This window comes from Helianthus annuus, chromosome 15, assembly GCF_002127325.2.
Source record: "Helianthus annuus cultivar XRQ/B chromosome 15, HanXRQr2.0-SUNRISE, whole genome shotgun sequence".
NCBI lineage: Eukaryota > Viridiplantae > Streptophyta > Magnoliopsida > Asterales > Asteraceae > Helianthus > Helianthus annuus.
Window position 1 is genome coordinate 58080870 of NC_035447.2, and position 15407 is coordinate 58096276.

Sequence of the window (15407 nt, forward strand, 5' to 3'; positions counted from 1 at the left end):
CCTGAAACGCGTTTAAAAACATTTTGTCAGTAGGAAATACTGGTGAGTGAATCCCAGTTTAATCAAGAAGAGTTTTATCAATTTGCACAGTATTGAGAGCTATTACAATATTTATTTCTACACAATTACTCATTTAGTACTGTCAATCATGACTGGTGGGTCATATTACACATTGGCTAACTCTTTGTCCAATGATAACGTGTTCCACATTTTGTATACGAAACCCCAACATACTGGCAGTAATTGAAGAACTACAAAGACTCAATCACTGCTAATCACATTGTAAAATATTTAAGGTTTTGTAAAAACAGTTTGCAAAAAGGAGATTACTCACATTGCCGTCTTATGGTTTCCTTAAAGGTTTCCTGGGGATTATCTATTGAATACACAAATGCACACGCGTTAGTATAATAACCCAATATTTACATTAGTAATACCCTCCCCGAGACGGCATTCCAACGACTACGTCGGGCAGAACCACGATAGCCATTACAGAACCCTGGATCAATTGGGCAACGTATCTAATACGTAATCGGGGTTATGATACTTACAACGGGGCAGAACTTCGTTAATTAGGGGGTATTTTTCCCGAGTATAAAGTACACTACATAGAAATTTGAGAGAGAATCGAAGGAAATGAGCGATGGAAACTGAAGGCTGAGGGCCTTCTTATATAGTGCCTCTTCGACTTCCCTCGCGGCCCGCGTAAGACGTAGCCTAAGGCTACGCGGCCCGCATAGTAGACTGGGTAGGCCCTAGCCTGGCCCAGTCATCGAACTAGCTTCGCCACGAGCCCGACACGTGGCGGCATGATGTGCGTGAAGTGTGTTATATTTTAGATGTATATTTTAAGCCCTTTTTACACTTTTAGCCAAGTTTTAAATTTATAAAACACGATATTTACTAACACTAAACACACATATGGGCAAGTGCACCCATCGTGGACGTAGTATAGTGTTGGTAAGATACCGAGGTCGTCCAAGGACACAAGAGCTTTTAGTACCGGTTTATCCTCAACGTCTAACCAAATCAAAATGTTAGAAAAGATTTTTAAACTAAGAAAATAAAAACTAACTAAATGCTGAAAAATAAAAATAAAAACAGATAGACAAGATGAATCACTTGGATCCGACTCGTGTATTAGTATAACCTTTGATTATTTTCGCACTTTTGCACTTGTTTAAGAGATTATCTTAGTTATTGTAGTAGGCCCCTCTTTTGAAGGCGACGTTACCCTCAACCTAGTAGTTTGAGTCAGCAAGGATACAATCCTAAAGGGTCGGATTATTGAAAGATAATGAATTAAGTTATTAATGCAAATTATGGTAGGCCCCTCTTTTGGAGGTGACGTTACCCTCGACTAAGTAGTCTGAGTCAGCAGGGATACAATCCTAAATAGCCGGGTTATAGTATTAATAGTAGTTAACTTATGAGGGGGTCAAAGAGTTTGGATCCCCGCCATCCAATACCTATGGGCATTGAAGGAGATCCTACTAAATTTGACCCAGGTCCCTTGCAGGACCTCTAAACGCTGAACAAGGGCAAGACCCTTACCAAACCGTTCCCTTAACCCCCGACCAGGTAGCCAACATACCTCCATATAGACCGTGGAGATTTGAATGGTGAAAATCTTTTATTTTATATAGACAGTAAAATAATGCCAAGACACCACGGACAAACGATAAGGAAGAATCACCTTCAACATAAGCAACTAGTTATTAAAGTCATTAATACAAAACCAAATAAAAAGTGCAAAAGATTAAAAATAAAAAGTATTATACTAAACACTTGTCTTCACCAAGTGATGTAAGAGACTTAGGCAAACATGGCCTTGATTGTCAAGAACTCTTACGATCAATCTTGGATCCCGAGACGACTCACACACTCTATGATGGACAATGGATGATGGTGGTGGATGATGGTGTTGTGATGGTGGTGGGTGGTGGATGAAGTGTGAGAGAGGTGGTGTGCCAAGGGATGAGTTGCAATGAAACCAAGCACTCCTATTTATAGGCTGAACAGAAGGCTGGGCACGGCCCCGTGTCCGCTGGGCACGGCCCCGTGCCTGTCTGACATTCTCTCTCTTCATTAATTGTAATTCACAATTACAACTAATGCGCTTGCAGTACTTTCGCCACGCCCCCGTGTTCGCTGGGCACGGCCCCGTGGTGGGAAATAGAAGCTTCTATAGGTTTGTCTTTTCTGCTGCTTCTTGGGCACGGCCCCGTGCTGGCTGAGCACGGGGCGTGTTCAGTCTTCTGCCTTCTCTGTTTTGCTTGGGAGGATGCTGTTGAGGGGTCGGGCAATCCACTTATGTTCCTTTTCTTGTGTTTATGTTAGATTTAGCTGCCTTTTTGCTTCTTTTGTTAATTTGAGCTCATTTAATTCTGAAAATACAAAAGGAAGACAAAAACACTCTTTTTCCAACATTAGTACTTAAAAAGGGTTAGTTTTATGCCTTATTTGATGTAATTTATATGTTGCATTTTACACACATCAAATACCCCCACACTTGAATTTTTGCTTGTTCTCAAGCAAAACTCTTTAATATGTGGCTTACACTCCCGAATGGAATGGGTAGAAGAGAAGGATTTGGCTTGTCATAGAGTGTCGGGAATCCAAGATCTTTATTGGGTTTTATTTTTATTTATTTACAATCCTATTCGTTATGATTTATTTAGAACGTTTCATAAGAGAAATTACTTATTTGGGCATAGCATGCCTTTTTAAAATTCCATTTATATACAAGTTCACATACCTCACGGCCGAAGGTGTATTTTTTAGTGAATCACTCGAGAGCGGCATGGAACTTATTCCTACCATAGGCTTGCCAAGCAATCAATCCTCATCCTTTTTAACTTTTTACCTTTGTAAATATCAAGAGGACTTTTTGGGTAAAGGCTTGGGCTAAAGGTGGGTAGTTGGGTTAGTGGTTAGTAGAAAAGGGCGGAAAGCGTAAAAAGCGTCGGTTTTCGTAAAACATTTTGTTTTAGTGACTTTTTATTCTTAATGAAGTATTTCTTCAAACAAGCTTTTTAGAAGCTTTGTTTGTTTATTTCTAACTTCATTGTAAAATTCACATTTTTTTTAGTCACACGAAAACCGAGCTTGTTACTAAAATAAAAGGGTAAAAATAAAAAGGGTTTTTTTTTTTGTGGGTAAAAAGGGGTTTTGGGTTAAGAAATGAAAAGGTTTAGGCTCAAAGGGGTTAACTAGGGGGAGTTTTTGGGTAGGTGAAAAGAAAAATAAAAATAATGGTTTTGAAAGAAAAAGGGTTAGTCCTAATGCCTTCATCATTTACTTACTTGGGTTTAAGTTGGTAAGGACCGGGAATGAATTATCGTGACAAGTTCTAGAGTCGTAAGAACCAAGCGGCTATTCACACAAGAAACGAAAAATGAGCATTTAGCGTAAAGATGTATATTTGTATGCTCAATAAAGGCTCAAAACTCACTTTTTGTGGGAATGGGTTTTTCTATGTGATCAAGTATATATAATCGAATTTTAACTAAGCTTGTCATGCTGTTTCATAATTTTCTTATGTTGGTTCTTTTTATCACGACGCTATTGGTTGTAAATTTGTAAAAATATAACCTTGTTAGTCTTAGAATTCCCAACTTAAACTTTAGACAAGTGAAAAAAAATGAAAATTTTTGAAAATTTTTTTTTTGGGGTGATTAGCGGTTCCAATAGAGTTTTGTGTAAGGCTTGTTATTAGGACTTGCAAAATTCAAGGTTTTAGCATCCCCCACACTTAAATTACACATTGTCCTCAATGTGTCCGAAAAATAAATTTTTAGGTTGATTGAATGTGTAACATGGTGTTAAAAGCAAAAATTTATGTTACTGGCAGTCTGGACACGGCCCCGTGGGGACCGGGCACGACCCCGTGTTCAGGTGCCAGTTACGAAAATTAAAGAAAAGAAACAGAAGCCTGGACACGGGGGCGTGTCTAGTGAACACGGCCCTTGTCCAGTTACCTGAACTGGGCATTTTCCTGCAGGGTGTTCAGCACGGGGCTGTGTGGGCTGGGCACGGCCCATGCTGAACCTACTGTAATGGAGAAATTGTTGACGGGTGGCCTTGTTCTTGTGCATGGGGCCATGTTTCTCATTTCTCTTATCATCCTTTACCACCATAAGTGTGTTTTATTCCTGCAAATTAAAACTAAAAGATTAAACTAAACTAAGGATAGTTTCGCGGAATGCCTCCGTGGTGCGCCACGTTTATAAGGGTCCTTGGCTAGACCCAATGTGAGGTTATATATTTTCTGAGTGGGATGTTTGGCATCCCATGTTGCACCGTTGGAGAGCAGCATCCAAACTCGAATCAATAACCTTCATGTAGTAGACCGGGTCATCGTCCTCTATTCTCTTCCCAACCCCGAACTTTACTTCATCATCCCCGTACCTTAAGGTGAGCGTTCCGTCATTCATGTCTACCACTGCTTATGCGGTGGCGAGAAATGGTCTCCCTAGTATGAGGGGGACTTCGGTGTCTTCTTCCATATCGAGTATGACAAAGTCGGCCGGGTAGACAAATTTGTTTACCTTTACTAGGATATTTTCGATGACACCTTGCGGGAATTTGACGGATCGGTCAGCAAGTTGTATGCTCATTTTTGTAGGACTTGTTGTTCCTAGGCCGAGTCTTTTGAACATTGATGAGGGCATGAGGTTAATGCTAGCCCCAAGGTCGGCTAGTGCATTACGAACGGGGGAGTCCCCGATCGAGCAAGGAATCGTGAAGCTTCCGAGATCAATTTTCTTTTGGGGGAGTTTGTTGAGTACGAGGGCAGAGCATTCTTCGCCTAAGTTAACTAATTGCAAAGTTTCTATTTTCTTTTTATGAGTGAGAAGTCCCTCATGAACTTAGAGTATTTGGGCATTTGGGTTAGGACATCAATAAAAGGAATATTGACATGCAATTGTTTTAGTAGACTTTCGAATTTTGCGAATTGCTCATTGGTCTTTTGATGGATTAACCTACCGGGGTACGGAACTCGAGGAGCCTTGGTAGGTTCTGGTGATGGAGGGGAACCCTTTTCTTGTAGAGGCGGCGGTATAGTCTCCTTTGTAGGCGGTGGCACTTCCGTAGGCCCCACGGTGCTGCTTCGTAATGTGATGAGATGAACTTGCGCTTTTGGGTTTGTTTCGGTATTGCTTGGTAATGCGCCTTGTGGTCTCTCGGAAAAATTTTGGGCTAGTTGACTTAATTGTTTTTCTATGTTTTGAATACTAGCTTGTTGATTTCTAAAATTTGATTCTAATTGTAGAAACCTTTCCGAGTTTTTCTTTTCAGTGTCGGAGATGAGGCGAGATATAGTATCTTCAAGCCTTTCTCGTCCACCTTATTGTTGAGGGAAATTTTGTGACTCATTTCTTGGTTTTTGAAAGTTTGTTCGTTGGTTTGTTGGTTACTACTATTGCCGGGTTCTCTCCAACCAAGGTTAGGGTGATTTCGCCATCCTTGGTTGTAGGTGTCCGTTGGAGGACCCGACGGCCTAGGTCTATTATCAATGTAGTTTACCGACTCTTGTTGATCGTCTGTTTCTTTCATACAACTCCAATTTTCATGTGGCCCACCACACCCTTCACAAGCCATAACCGAGACTGTTTTTGTCATTTCCAATTTTTTTATTTTCGAAGAAAGGGCCTCGATTTGGGCTTGTAAAGAAGTGCTTTCATCAACCTTATGGGCGCCCGGGGCAATAGATTTATTGCCTCGTGGAGTGTGCCACTGAAAATTGGTTTGAGCAATTTCCTCAATTTGATTATATATTTCATGCGGGCGGCGATTACCTAAAAGTCCCCCGGAGCTAGAGTCAAGTGTCTGCCTTGTGTGTGGCAACAACCCATTATAGAAAGTGGATACTTGTTGCCATATTGCAAGGCCGTGATGTGGACATTTTCGCAATAGGTCCTTGAACCTTTCCCAAGTTTCATATAAGGATTCCCCGTCCTCTTGTGAATATGTATTAATTTCAGTCATTAATTTAGCCGTTTTAGCGGGAGGGAAATACTTATATAGAAATTTTTGGGCTAGTTCATCCCAGGTGTTTACTGATCCAGCTGGGAGGGCGTTAAGCCAAGCTTTCGCTCGGTCTTTTAGTGAGAAAGGAAACATTCAAAGGCGGATGGCGTCATTTGATGCCCCATTGATCCGAAAAGTATCACATATTTCTAAGAAATTAGTAATATGTAGATGGGGATCCTCGTCCGCAAGCCCATGAAAGGTTGCGGAGTTTTGAAGCATCTGTATCAAAGGCGGCCGAAGTTCGAAGTTATTGGCTTCAACATTTGGTGCGTTAATAGCGACGCCGAGATTACCTACGGTGGGTCGTAGATAATCCATGAGGGTACGTTGGTCCGCCATTGGAAGTGGATTCCCCGAAACTTTCTCTTGGTTTTTGGCTTTTAGTCTTTTTCTGAGAAAGCGTTCGGGTTCTTCTAGAGGTTCTTTTATGTCATTGTTAGAACTGGAGCTCATACACTACGTAGGGGTGGCGTCTGGTTCCAAATCCTGCAATAAAAACAGAAAAGAATGCTGGTCAGAAGGTTCACCACGGCCCCGTGCTCAGTGAACACGGCCCGTGGTCGGAGTTACAGTGATTATTTTCCAAATCCCAGTTACTGGAGAGTTGGACACGGCCCCTTGTTGCACCGACACGGCCCCGTGCTCAGCCTTCTGTAACTTGGAAAACTAAAAACTGCCAGTAACAATGATGGGCACGGCCCGTGCTGAGCTCTGCAGAAGCTGAAAAACTAAGAAAATCCGAAAAAATTGAAAAGAAAAATAAAAATATGATTAGGCCGTTGATTCCTAACTTCCCTAAAATCCTTGTGTCCCCGGCAACGGCGCCAAAAACTTGATGTGCGTGAAGTGTGTTATATTTTAGATGTATATTTTAAGCCCTTTTTACACTTTTAGCCAAGTTTTAAATTTATAAAACACGATATTTACTAACACTAAACACACATATGGGCAAGTGCACCCATCGTGGACGTAGTATAGTGTTGGTAAGATACCGAGGTCGTCCAAGGACACAAGAGCTTTTAGTACCTGTTTATCCTCAACGTCTAACCAAATCAAAATGTTAGAAAAGATTTTTAAACTAAGAAAATAAAAACTAACTAAATGCTGAAAAATAAAAATAAAACAGATAGACAAGATGAATCACTTGGATCCGACTCGTGTATTAGTATAACCTTTGATTATTTTCGCACTTTTGCACTTGTTTAAGAGATTATCTTAGTTATTGTAGTAGGCCCCTCTTTTGAAGGCGACGTTACCCTCAACCTAGTAGTTTGAGTCAGCAAGGATACAATCCTAAAGGGTCGGATTATTGAAAGATAATGAATTAAGTTATTAATGCAAATTATGGTAGGCCCCTCTTTTGGAGGTGACGTTACCCTCGACTAAGTAGTCTGAGTCAGCAGGGATACAGTCCTAAATAGCCTGGTTATAGTATTAATAGTAGTTAACTTATGAGGGGGTCAAAGAGTTTGGATCCCCGTCATCCAATACCTATGGGCATTGAAGGAGATCCTACTAAATTTGACCCAGGTCCCTTGCAGGACCTCTAAACGCTGAACAAGGGCAAGACCCTTACCAAACCGTTCCCTTAACCCCCGACCAGGTAGCCAACATACCTCCATATAGACCGTGAAGATTTGAATGGTGAAAATCTTTTATTTTATATAGACAGTAAAATAATGCCAAGACACCACGGACAAACGATAAGGAAGAATCACCTTCAACATAAGCAACTAGTTATTAAAGTCATTAATACAAAACCAAATAAAAAGTGCAAAAGATTAAAAATAAAAAGTATTATACTAAACACTTGTCTTCACCAAGTGATGTAAGAGACTTAGGCAAACATGGCCTTGATTGTCAAGAACTCTTACGATCAATCTTGGATCCCGAGACGACTCACACACTCTATGATGGACAATGGATGATGGTGGTGGATGATGGTGTTGTGATGGTGGTGGGTGGTGGATGAAGTGTGAGAGAGGTGGTGTGCCAAGGGATGAGTTGCAAGGCTGGGCACGGCCCCGTGTCCGCTGGGCACGGCCCCGTGCCTGTCTGACATTCTCTCTCTTCATTAATTGTAATTCACAATTACAACTAATGCGCTTGCAGTACTTTCGCCACGCCCCCGTGTTCGCTGGGCACGGCCCCGTGGTGGGCAATAGAAGCTTCTATAGGTTTGTCTTTTCTGCTGCTTCTTGGGCACGGCCCCGTGCTGGCTGAGCACGGGGCGTGTTCAGTCTTCTGCCTTCTCTGTTTTGCTTGGGAGGATGCTGTTGAGGGGTCGGGCAATCCACTTATGTTCCTTTTCTTGTGTTTATGTTAGATTTAGCTGCCTTTTTGCTTCTTTTGTTAATTTGAGCTCATTTAATCCTGAAAATACAAAAGGAAGACAAAAACACTCTTTTTCCAACATTAGTACTTAAAAAGGGTTAGTTTTATGCCTTATTTGATGTAATTTATATGTTGCATTTTACACACATCACGGCACCGGGTTAAGCCTGGTGGCCTATCTGTCGCGGCCCGCGTAAGAGGTAGTCAAGGGCTACGCGCCCCGCGACAGCCCCTTAAATTTTGTTTTTATTTTATTAAATTAAAGGTATTCAGGGCCCGTGTTCGCATACGGGGTGTATTTTAAGACATATTGAGACATTTAAAATATATTAGGAGTGTCGAAAATATTTTGGAAGGTTGTTATATCCTCCCCACCTTGTTTTAGAGCTCGTCCTCGAGATCTACTGGAATAAGTGTGGATATTTCCTTTGCATTTCTGATTCAAGCTCCTATGTGTATTCTGGTCCTCTTTTGGAGCCCCATTTTACTTTGACCAGAACTAGTCTCTTGTGCTTGAGGTTCTTGATTTTCCTGTCTTCGATCTGTAGAGGCTTCTCTACAAACTTAAGTTGTTCATTTACCTCTATATCCTTAAGAGGTACTACTAGTGATTCATCAGCTAAACACTTCTTGAGATTGCATACATGAAATACATTATGTATTCCTGCCATTTCCTCTGGCAGTTGTAGCTGATAGGCTAAAGGTCCTATTCTTCTAATAATCTCAAAAGGTCCAACATACCTAGGGCTCAGCTTTCCCCTTTTGATGAATCTTACTACTCCTTTCCAAGGAGAGACTTTCAATAACACTTTATCCCCTACCTGAAATTCCAATGGCTTTCGTCTGTTATCTGCATAACTCTTTTGTCCATCACGTGCTGCTTTCAGTCGTTCCTTGACTTGAATGATCTTGTCTGTTGTTTCTTGTACTATCTCAGGTCCAGATAATTGCTTTTCTCCAATTTCTGCCCAACAGACTGGCGTTCGGCACTTTCGTCCATCAAGTGCTTTGAATGGTGCAGCATTGTGATAACTGTTATTATAAGAAAATTCTATCAATGGTAAGTGATCGTCCCAATTACCTCCGAAATCAATTACACAAGCTCTAAGCATGTCCTCCATTGTCTGAATTGTCCTTTCCCTATATCCGTCTGTTTGAGGATGATAAGCGGTGCTTAGATTTAACTTGGTTCCCATTGCTTTTTGGAAACTTGTCCAAAAATGAGAGGTAAAACGACTATCTCTGTCAGAAACAATTGATAAAAGAATTCCATGTAATGAAACTATTTCATTTACATATAATTTAGCAAATTGTTCCATACTGAAAGTTTCCTTCAATGGTAGGAAATGAACTGACTTAGTTAGCCTGTCTACAATCACCCAGATTGTATCATTACCTTTTCTTGTTTTGGGCAATTTGGTAACAAAATCCATTGTTATTAATTCCCATTTCCATACAGGCATTTCTAACTGTTGTAACAATCCTGAGGGTTTCTGATGTTCAGCTTTGACTTGTGAACAGGTTAAACATTTTGAAACATACGCTGCTATATCCTTTTTCATTCCTATCCACCAGAAATTCTTTCTTAAATCCTGATACATCTTATCATTTCCAGGATGCATCGTATACTTAGATTTATGGGCTTCTTCTAATATACGATGGCGTAGGTTTCCTAATTTAGGTATCCACATTCTTTTCTTATGGAATCTCCAAATTCCATCTGTTCCTTGTTCTAATTCCTTAATTATTCCTTTCAATTTTTCAGTATCATCCTTGATTACTGATTCTTGTGCCTTTTTAATATGTTCATTTAAATCTACTTGCAGATTTAATTTAAGAGAACGTACCCTTTTTGGTTTTTCATGATACTTTCAACTTAAAGCATCAGCTACTACGTTTGCTTTTCTTGCATGATACTGGATATTACAATCATAATCACTAAGTATCTCTATCCAGCGTCTTTGTCTCATATTTAATTCCTTTTGCCCAAAAGCATACCTTAAACTCTTATGGTCGGTGAAAATGGTAAACTTACTACCATAAAGGTAATGTCTCCAAATTTTAAGGGCAAAAATTATAGCTCCTAACTATAGATCACGGGTTGAATAATTCTCTTCATGATTCTTAAGTTGTCTAGAGGCGTAAGCTATATCCTTTTGACGCTGCATTAACACACATCCATAACCTAATTTAGAAGCGTCATAATAGACTATAAAGTCTTCAGTTCCTTCTAGTAACGCTAGTATGGGTGCATGGGTTAATCTTTGCTTAAGAATTCTAAAGGCTTCTTCTTGTTTTGGTCCCCATTCAAACTTAACAGATTTACAGGTTAGCTTAGTTAAAGGAATGGCTATTCTGGAAAAATCCCGAATAAATCTTCTATAATAACTAACCAATCCTAAGAAACTTATAACCTCGGTTGGTGACTCAGGGGTTTTCCATTTGGTAATCGCCACGATCTTGGTGGGATCCACATGAATTCTTTCATAATTGACTAAATGTCCAAGAAACTGTACATGTTCTAACCAAAACTCACACTTTGAAAACTTAGCATAAAGCTTTTCTTTCCTTAATAAACTTAGAAGTGTGTGCAGATGCGCGGCATGTTCCTTTTTGCTCTTAGAATAAATAAGAATATCATCTATAAAGATAATTATGAATTTATCCAAATATGGCTTACATATTCGGTTCATCATGTCCATAAATGCAGCTGGGGCATTGGTTAAACCAAATGGCATGACGGTAATTTAAATTTCCATACCTTGTTCTGAAAGCGGTCTTAGGAATGTCCTCTTCCTGTACCTTTAATTGATGATATCCTGATCTTAAATCGATTTTAGAGAAAATCATGCTCCTTGCAATTGGTCGAACAGATCATCGATTCTTGGCAACAGATACCGATTCTTGATTGTGACCTTGTTCAATTCACGGTAATCAATGCACATACGCATTGATCCGTCCTTCTTTTTAGCGAATAAGATCGGTGTTCACCATAAAGATGAGCTTGGTCGTATGAATCCCTTTTCCAATAATTCATCTAACTGTTTCTTTAGTTCCCGCATTTCTGCGGGTGCCAAACGGTAGGGTACTTTGGCAATTGGTGCAGTTCCTGGTATCAAATGGATCTGAATTCAACTTCTCTGTCTGGAGGTTGTCCTGGTAATTCTTCTGGAAATACATCTGAAAACTGGGATACTACTGGAATATCTTTTAATTCTTTTCATTTAGTATTAGTGATTATGGAAATCAAATACAGTAATGACCCTTTTCTTATATAACTTGCTGTTTTCATCACAGAGATGAACTTTGTGGATCTAGAGGGTTTATTTTCTTTAATTGTGATCTTTTCACCTCTTGGTGAATTTACTTGGATTGACTTTTGATCACATAAAATACTGGCTTTATTGGGTATTAACCAATCCATTCCTAACACAACATCAAATCCTACTAGATTCATTGGGGAAATGTTTGCAATAAATTTCTGAGTTAGAATTTCTATTCTTGCTCCCTACAAGATTTCAGAAATTTTAATGGTTTCCCCATTTGCTGTCTCTACTAGACATTCTTGTGGAAGTTTAGTTAATGGTTGGTTAAAAAGTTTGCAAAATGAAGTATTAATAAAACTTTGGTTCGACCAGAGTCAAATAATACTTTAGCAAAAATGTCATTAACTAAAAACGTACCGGCGATCACATCCGGGATCATCTTTGCTTCTTCTGCAGTTAGAACAAATGCTCTAGCATTTTTAGTATTCTTGGTGTTTGATGTGCACAAAATGCAACATATAAATTACATCAACTGTGGCATAAAACTAACCCCTTTTTAGTACTAATGTTGGAAAAAGTGTGCTTTTGTCTTCCTTTTATATTTTCAGGATTAAATGAGCTCAAATGAACAAAAGAAGCAAAAAGGCAACTAAATCTAACACAAATACAAGAAAAGGAACACACGTGGCATGCCCGAACCCCCGACAACATCTTCCCAAGCAAAACAAGGAAACAGAGGGCTGAACACGCCCCGTGCTCAATGAGCACGAGGGCGTGCCCAAGTGTCAGCAGAAAAGACAAAGTGGTAGAAGCTTCCATCGCCCACCACGGGGCCGTGCTCAGCGGACACGGGGCCGTGGTCAACTATAAGATTCACGAAATCCAGGAAAATCTTGATACTACAGATATGCTTCTGCACACGGGGTCGTGCTCAGCGGACACGGGGGCGTGGTCAACTAATGCAGACAAACTATATTTAATGAAGAAAGAGAGGAGGATAGACACGGGGCCGTGCCCAATGGACATGGGGCCGTGCCCGAGCTTCTGTTCAGCCTATAAATAGGAGTGCTTGGAGCTCTTGCAACTCATCCCTTGGCACACCACCTCTCTCACACTTCACCCACCACCCACCACCATCAAAACACCATCATCCACCACTATCATCCATTGTCCATCATAGAGTGTGTAACTCGTCTCGGGATCCAAGATTGATCGTAAGAGTTCTTGACAATCAAAGGCCATGTTTGCCTAAGTCTCTTACATCACTTGGTGAAGACAAGTGTTTAGTGTAATACTTTTTATTTTTAATCTTTTGCACTTTTTATTTGGTTATGTATTAATGACTTTAATAACTAGTTTCTTATGTTGAAGGTGATTCTTCCTTATCGTTTGTTCGTGGTGTCTTGGCATTATTTTACTGTCTATTTAAAATAAAAGATTTTCACCATTCATATCTCCACGGTCTATATGGAGGTATGTTGGCTACCTGGTCGGGGGTTAAGGGAACGGTTTGGTAAGAGTCTTGCCATTGTTCAGTGTATAGATCCTGCAAAGGACCTGGGTCAAATTTAGTAGGACCTCCTTCAATACCCAACGGTATTAGATGGCGGGGGTCCAAACTCTTTGATCCCCTCACAAGTTAAACTACTATTAAAACTTTAACCCGGCTACTTAGGACTATATCCTTGCTGACTCAGACTACTTAGCCGAGGGTAACGTCGCCTTTAAAAGAGGGGCCTACCACATTATGCATTAATAACTTAATTAATTATCTTTCAATAATCCGACCCTTTAGGATTGTATCCTTGCTGACTCAAACTACTGGGTTGAGGGTAACGTCGCCTTCAAAAGAGGGGCCTACTACAATAACTAAGATAATCTCTTAAATAAGTGCAAAAGTGCGAAAATAATCAAAGGTTACACTACACACGAGTCGGATCCAAGTGATTCATCTTGTCTATCTGTTTTTACTTTTATTTTACTTTTCAGCATTTTAGTTAGTTTTATTTTTCTAGTTTAAAAATCTTTTTCTAACTTTTTGATTTGATTAGACGTTGAGGATAAACCGGTACTAAAAGCTCTTGTGTCCTTGGATGACCTCGATATCTTACCAACACTATACTACGTCCACGATGGGTGCACTTGCCCATATTCTTAAAATATACACCTAAAATATAACACACTTCACGCACATCAAGTTTTTGGTGCCGCTGCCGGGGACACAAGGATTTTAAGAAAGTTAGGAATCAGCGGCCTAATCATTTTTTTTTATTTTTATTTTTTTAGGATTTTCTTAATTTTTCAGCTTCTCCAGAGCTCAGCACGGGCCGTGCCTGGTCGGACACGTGCCGTGCCCAGCATTGTCACTGACCGTTTTTATTTTCCGAGTTACAGAGAGTTGAGCACGGGGCCGTGTCGGTGCAACACGGGGCCGTGTCGGTGCAACACGGGGCCGTGTCCAACTCCCCAGTAACAGGGATCCGAAAAACAATCACTGTATCTCCGACCACGGGCCGTGCTCACTGAGCACGGGGCCATGGTGAACTTTCTGACCAACATTCTTTTCTGTTTTTATTGCAGGACTTGGAACCCAGGCACCACATCTGAACTTCCTACATAGTGTATGAGCTCCAGTTCTTGTAGAGACATAAAAGAACCTCTAGAAGAACCCAAACGCTTTCTCAGAAAAAAACTTAAAGCTAAAAACCAAGAGAAAGTTTCGGGAGACCCACTTCCAATGGCGGACCAACGTACCCTCATGGATTACCTACGACCGACCGTGGGTAATCTCGGCGCCCCTATCAATGCACCGAATGTCGAAGCTAACAACTTCGAACTTCGGCCACATTTGATACAAATGTTTCAAAACTCCGCAACCTTCCATGGGCTTGCGGACGAGGATCCCCATCTACATATTACTAATTTCTTAGAAATATGTGATACCTTCCGGATCAATGGAGCATCAAACGACGCCATCCGCCTTCGGATGTTTCCATTTTCACTAAAGGACCGAGCAAAGGCTTGGCTCAACGCCCTCCCAGTTGGCTCGGTAAACACCTGGGATGAACTAGTCCAAAAGTTTCTATATAAGTATTTCCCTCCCGCTAAAATGGCTAAATCAATGACTGAAATTAATACATATTCACAAGAGGATGGGGAATCCTTATATGAAACTTGGGAAAGGTTCAAGGAGCTATTGCGAAAGTGTCCTCATCACGGTCTTGCGGTATGGCAACAAGTATCCACTTTCTACAATGGGTTGTTGCCACACACAAGACAAACACTTAACTCTAGCTCCAGAGGACTTTTAGGTAATCGCCGCCCACATGAAATATACAATCAAATTGAGGAAATTGCTCAAACCAATTTTCAGTGGCAGACTCCCGAGGCAATAAATCTATTACCCTGGGCGCCCATAAGGTTGATGAAAACACTTCTTTCCAAGCCCAAATCGAGGCCCTTTCTTCAAAAATCAAAAAGTTAGAAATGACAAAAACGGTCTCGGTTATGGCTTGTGAAGGGTGTGGTGGGCCACATGAAAGTTGGAGTTGTATGAAAGAAACAGATGATCAACCAGAGTCGGCAAACTACATTGATAACAGACCTAGGCCGTCGGGTCCTCCAACGGGTACCTACAACCAAGGATGGCGTAACCACCCTAACCTTGGTTGGAGAGAACCCGACAATAGTAGTAACCAACAAAACCTAAACCAACGAACAAACTTTCAACAACCAAGAAACGAGTCACAAAATTTCTCTCAACAACAAGGT

The 15407-nt window shown here is 40.6% G+C and overlaps 2 non-coding genes across 2 annotated transcripts; one reads left to right on the forward strand and one right to left on the reverse strand.

Moving 5' to 3' along the window:
- The first annotated feature begins 5890 nt into the window (after positions 1 to 5890).
- Positions 5891 to 5997, forward strand: LOC118487748. The gene has a single exon (XR_004882691.1). It is a non-coding gene; the product is annotated as a small nucleolar RNA R71 (small nucleolar RNA).
- Positions 5998 to 14751: 8754 nt separating this feature from the next.
- On the reverse strand, positions 14752 to 14858 carry LOC118487722. Its single transcript, XR_004882665.1, has one exon. It is a non-coding gene; the product is annotated as a small nucleolar RNA R71 (small nucleolar RNA).
- Positions 14859 to 15407: the final 549 nt, after the last annotated feature.